Genomic DNA, 6,315 nt, shown 5'->3' with positions numbered 1-6,315 from the left:
GCTCATATCTTGTACTTTTGAACCTGCTAGAGTGGCCAAAATTTCTGTCTCTTTGGCCTGGTCTTCCTGTCGCAACCGCTTTTGTAGCACGGATGATTGATGTTGACGGAGCGACTGGTGGAAGCCTTGTTGCAACCCATCCACGGCTTCCTGTCCTTGGCTTTCTGCATGCGCTAGGGAAGGAAAACATTTGTTGTTGGTGATATTGTTGGCCTTGTTGCAACCCAGCAGCGGCAAAGCTTGTATTCCCAGATATTGGTGTTTGCTGCATAGAAGAACTTGTCCGTGCTTCTGATGATTCCGGAGTATCTTGAAATCTGCCTGTATTGTTGAAGTATCCAGGTGGTATTTCTGGTGTTACTCAACCAGGTGGTGCCCCATATCTGCTTGGCTCATCAAACGCTCGCTGCTTGTGCCGCCTTGCATGCTTCTGCAATGACATTCAACAGTTTTGGGATTAATCTTTTCTGCATTTTTCTCGTATACATGCTATGGGTAACATGTCATGCACTTAAGGCAATGTACAAGTTGAACTTGCATCGCTGGCCGTTACTTTGTTCTCTATTTTGTACCTGGTTTCGCTTTCAATCAAACTGATGAACGTACATGTTCAACACTGATGTACTGATGTACTGTTTTTAGCACTGCTTGTAAACTGAACATTGAACTTCAGAGATGTATGGATATGCATATATATAAAACTGATGCATGTCTTCTCTTTTGTTCATCTATAACTTATGCAACTACACTAGAAGTACTCCTAGTTTATGTATCATTGAACTTACTGTGTAACAAGCGTATATTTTTTTCAACAACATTCTTTCACTAGTTCGAACTGACGCAACTAAACGGCATATACTATTAAAAATAACATCATACAACTTGCAGTGGTAGCTGAACCTTATATAAAGCCTAGTAGCTCCTTGGGTGGATGCATAACTTTATGTTTTTTGGCTTGAACTGAAGCTAGCATATTAGAGGTACTAACAGTAACCTCGACATCCAAATTGTGCATCAAGTGGTAGGGGTGTAATTGAACTGATCAAGCATTTGCAATGTACTATCGGGTTCTTCTTCATAGCAGGACTGATGAACTGATGGACTGACACAAACGTGGGAAGCAGACATTACCTCCAGTGGACTGACTTCTTCTTCTACCTCTCGTGGATGGCATACTGGCATGTTCTTGGGAGGCGGCGCCATTGATGCAGCACCTGCTTGTGGTGGACGTTTAGTGAAGAGTCCGGGGAGGCAGCACCTTGCGGGGATCACTGCCTCGGAGAAGGAGCACCGGCGACGGAGGGAGGCAGGAGGCAGGCATGACGGCCCCGTCGTTGGATCCGGCGACGGAGGGAGGCAGGAGGCGGGGATCATGGCCCTATCGATGGATCCTGCAGCGGAGGGAGGCAGGAGGCGGGGATCACGCCCCCGTCGATGGATCCGGTGATGGAAGGATGCAGGAGGTGGGGATCACGCCCCTGCTAATGGATCCGGAGACGGAGGGAGGCAGAAGGTGGGGATCACGCCCCCGTCGATGGATCCGGCGACGGAGGGAGGCAGGAGGCGGCGGCGGATCCATCGCCGGCCAGTCACGGCACCGCGGGCTCCCTTGCTCCAGCTGCCGCCGTCGCTCACTCGCCCACGATGGCTGCCTCCGGCGGAAGAAGGCGGGTTGGGGTCGGGGGGATTCTACGGTGGTCTGCGCGTCGCGCCTATATAGGGCGGGGGGTAATAGAATAATATTCTGTTACGGGTAACAGAATAGTCCAGCCCTATATATATAGTGTTGAACTATTTAGGGCTGAACTATTTTGTTACTAGTAACAGAATAATATTATGTTACCCCTCGTCCCTGTATAGACGAGCGATCCGCAAATTCCCTGATCCATAAAAATCAAATAGACCAACCCAGCTCCCTGCCGCCCGGCCACCCCGCGCCTCGCCGCTGCCTGGCCCCCCTGCGCCCCGCCGCCGCCCGGTCCCCCCGCGCCCCGCCGCTTCCCGGCCTCCCCATCCTGCGCCGCCCCATCCCGCACCGCATCCCCTCACCAGCGCCCGGCCGCACAAGAATCATGCCCCCACCAACCCACCTGACCTCCACCATGCTGCAGCACCACAACTTCATTTCCTGCCGGTGGGAGTCCACCACCGAATCCAGGCATATCGGCGCGCCGCCCAATGCCTCCTTCTGTCTACCCTCGGTGATGCTCTCCACCATCACTCTGCCAGGTTCCAGCGGGGGCTCCACAGGCCGCTACGTTAGTCCAAATCCCGCTGCCCAGGCCGGCCAGCACCAAATGCCTCTTTGCTCCAGCCCCACATCGGGTTACAGCCCCGGCCCCTCGGTGCCGCATCTGGTAGAGCTCGCTGCTCTTCCGTGGTTCTAACGGGAGATGGACGCGCTGGCATACATAGGAAGATCGAGGCCCTCGTCCAGTATGTCCAGGTTGGTATTGATGCTCCGGCCAACTCCTTTGAGCTGCTCCGTAAATGCCCACTACTAACTCCATTTGAAGTTTTTTCAGTTTTGATCGTGATGCTTTTCTACTCATGACACTGGAGCCCCCACTGCACATTTCCCCCAGGTTTGCTCATGAAAATGCGAGACAAAAAAGTTGGATGTGTCTGTGTGAGTTAGTGTGTTGTGTCTCTCCCTTTCTCTTTTCATGTAACACATTGAGAACATTAGAGATTCGACAGACACAATCATGTCGCATAAGTACAAGTATAGGTACAAAAGTTTTCCACCATAAAGAAACAGTTCTGGAGCTCTTCAGTTCGAGCATTTTTCAGTTAGGGAGCTCTTCCATTTCAACAGTTTTTAGTTCGTGTGGAATCTCTCACTGTTTTATGCAGATAAAGCTTTATAAAAAATGCACAAAAGTGTTGTGTTTTTGGTACCTCACGGCTGTGTGTTGCTATTATATGTCATTTGAATCATGATGCGTGTTCTTTTGTATATGTCTTCAGTGCGCATGTCGAAGGCCGGGAAGTTCTCCTGCTGGTGTACACCAAGTCTAGAGATGTTGCTGCCAATAGCATGGAGCGAGCTGATGCTTTAGCAGCTATAAGAGAGGCCTTCCACACGATAGGCTAAACTGCTCTAATGTGGATGTTACAACAGGTTTGAGCAGATGTTTAGCACATGTGCAAAATAGTAGCAGTTCTAGTACTTATGCAGTCGCCTGCCTTTTCTTAACTTTGATTGATTTTGTCATGAAATATATATAGAAGCGAGTAACAATTCTAGTACTTATGTTATAAAAGGTCATTGGCAAAAATATATTCCATGTGGAGCCCCTGCTGGTCGCCCTCGGCCACGATCTCATCCACCACAGTTGCCGACAGCCGTCTGAGTCGAGTGCTGACCGCAGTCCAAGTAGAATGGTGGCCACCATCTTCACCAAGAGCTGCACAACGGTCCAGGTTAGAGCACACACAGAGCGATAACAGCATCTTGTTCTACTTTGCACATTGCTTAAATCACACAGACAAATATGCTAGCAGGTAGTGCTCTTAAAATGTGAGTTTATTCCTTACATGGATGTACTAGTGACACTACTCTTGCATAAAATTTCTCCTTTTGCAAAAAGTAATTTGTGCAAAAAGAAGCAAACGTCATGTTGACCTGGTTTGCACAAACGATGCTTGCTAGGTGTTTGTTCTAATGCCTATGTGAACACAACACTTGTTTCTTGTTTTCTTTATACTGAGAAGAAACCTAGTGAAGGATCAGGGAAACAGAATGGCTCACCAACAAAAGCCACTAAAAAAGTTTTGAATAAAATTGGGGAGGATCAAGTACAAGAATACAAAAAGTTCAGAGTTGAGAAAGCGGAAAAGTTCATAGGCCTCTCCCATTCACAAACGCACGTCGCTGGCCAATTGAGATGTGTTGCCGCCGTCGCCCATCCAAAATCACAGTGCCTATCGAGTTTCTTTGTCAAAAGCTTGCATCGATAGCTAACCCTGTATTATTATTGTTACCTACTATTATGCTAATGTTGTACTGTTGCTCTTGCTTATTAAGGCATGCATCAATAGTTAATATTGAACTGCATGTGCTATTCTATGTTAGGTGATTGGAGCCTTTCTTTAATGGATGTGTTCTTTGGATGAGGACGCCAACGTTATGTTGTTTTCATACTTTCAACAAAAAATATCTATAAGTTCAAAATGTATAACCCTATAATTTCATTGAAAAACGGAAACAAAAATAATAGTGCTTGAGCAAGTAGTCACCCCGCACTGGATCGATGGGCCGTTGTCGCTCCCCTGGTGCGTACAAGCAGTTCAACACCGCAATCCCCGGCCGTTCGGTCTCGCCGCCGTGGGCGTGCCCCGCTCCAACTCCATCACCTGTGCTTCAGTGGCGAAACAGTGCAACCTCAGGAACCGCTAAGGGTCGAGGACGTCCATCTCGGTAGTCCAACTTGGCGTTATGCATGTCATTGCTAGTCCCATGTTCGCTAGCAAGACCACCACGCTTCTCCGCCGGCACCGGCAGGTACTCACCCCCGTTCCGTCTCTTGTTTACTGCTTCATTTCGCATTGCTAAAGAACAGAAAAAACAAGCAAGTTCAAATTGAGAAAATATTAGAAGCTAGATGTTTAAAAAAATAGAAGCCATTTTAGTGAATCTGTATTGAAAATTAGCTCACATTTGAGTCCTACTAGTACTAATGAATATAGACTTGAGTGGAAAATTTAGTTGATTCCTGAGACGCTGACTAGTCCTTCTATAGATACAGTTCAGTGTTTAGGATGTTGTACAACAATTATATAATTCTAGTTGCTTCTTGCTGCCACCAACGAATTGCACAAGTTCAAAGAGTACAGTATGAAAAATTCAAAAGGCGTTGTATCGCAAGTTCAGAATTTTGGTTTCATAAAAGTGTGATTTTTGGACAGTATTTGGTATGATTCATTTGTTCGACTTCAGAACCTGGAGATATTAAGTCTACTTGTTTCTATGATGAACATAGTTGTTATTAAACGCCCAAGTGGTGCATGGAATTGAGGCAATTGATGCACTGGTTTGTGCTTTGCTCATTCCATTGCTGCATTGTTTTCTCCTGGGAATAGAGTAGGTATAGCAGTCTAACATGTATTCTATCATCGATTCATAACAAAGAAAATGTACATGATAGTTTGATGAAAAATTGATTTGAATTTGAAGCAATGGTCAGTTCGAATTAAAAACAATGATCAATTCGAATTAAAGAAAATGGTCGGTTTGAATTAAAAACAGAATAATATTTTGTTGCTATCGGTGATGACAGGGTGGTGTACACGGAGATAGAGGTCGGCAAGTCGGGCAAGGCCACGGGAGTTGAACTACAGAAAAAATATCAGCCCAATGATAGAAAAACATCAGTTCAATAAATATATATGCAGGAGGTTGGGAGCAAAAAAAACTGGCCACGGCGCGCCTCCACCTCCGTGTCATGGCGTGCCTCCACATCCCGGCCGCAGGCATGTGCAGTTACTGATTACTTCTTGCTTCCACTTTTTATCATGATTTAGTGTGTGCACTATAGGAGTGCTTTTTGCCTCGGTAGATCAGCTGCTCAACAATATAATCATGTACCGCTCAGTACATGTATTTCTGCTGGGGTGTTCAAAAATCATAACTCAAAAAGTTCAACCTTGGTGGTATTGTGCACATGCAAAATTAGATAAATACTTGTTAAAATTGCTCCCAGTATTTGATGTATTCCATGCAATGCTTACTAGATTGTTCTAAAAAAAAGTGTCATGTATTTGTGAATTTACTATTGGTATAGCAGTTAAATATGTATTATATCACCGGTTCATAATGAAATGCAGAAACAGTTCGATGTGTGTATATGCATCCGTTCATACTTATCATTTCTTTTTTCCTTTGTTGTTTTTTCTTGGTACACACAGTGAAAGGTTTAGATGGCTGAGATTGGTCAAGTTCCTTTCTATTTCAATTGGTCTCCAAACTGAATAACATGTACTTTGCTGATGTGGATTTGACAGTCATCAGGGAAGAAGACCTCGACCTATGGCAATGACGGCCGCACATGCCACACGCTACCAGATTTGCCGCCCACAACTGCAACCCTTCGACCGGCAAGGCTGCCGTTTCCCCCGCACCCGACACCGCCTGGGCTCCGGATAACGAGACCATCACCGCCCCATGCTCAATCTAGAGTTCTTGTGTGTTTGCATGTTAGGTGCTCGTACAAATGCCCCTGAGGATGCTTTCTTTTCCTCAAAAAATGTTACTTGTGTTTCTAAATTTGACATGATGCCAGTGGCTAAACCTGACGCACTTGCATAGTAGCT

The 6,315-nt window shown here is 46.0% G+C and overlaps 1 long non-coding RNA gene across 2 annotated transcripts; it reads left to right on the top strand.

The window, feature by feature from the left end:
* Window positions 1-2,042: 2,042 nt before the first annotated feature.
* Window positions 2,043-5,464, top strand: LOC119367855. 2 transcript variants are annotated; one of them, XR_005176453.1, is made up of 6 exons: window positions 2,043-2,446; window positions 2,526-2,585; window positions 2,971-3,124; window positions 3,268-3,426; window positions 4,079-4,507; window positions 5,283-5,464. It is a non-coding gene; the product is annotated as an uncharacterized LOC119367855 (long non-coding RNA). The 2 variants fall into 2 exon arrangements; XR_005176452.1 differs by having other exon boundaries at window positions 3,268-4,507.
* Window positions 5,465-6,315: the final 851 nt, after the last annotated feature.

The sequence above is a fragment of the Triticum dicoccoides genome, chromosome 2B, assembly GCF_002162155.2.
Source record: "Triticum dicoccoides isolate Atlit2015 ecotype Zavitan chromosome 2B, WEW_v2.0, whole genome shotgun sequence".
Taxonomy (NCBI): domain Eukaryota; kingdom Viridiplantae; phylum Streptophyta; class Magnoliopsida; order Poales; family Poaceae; genus Triticum; species Triticum dicoccoides.
The sequence above is the reverse complement of the archived record's forward strand: the minus strand, read 5'-3'. Positions and strand labels throughout refer to the sequence as shown.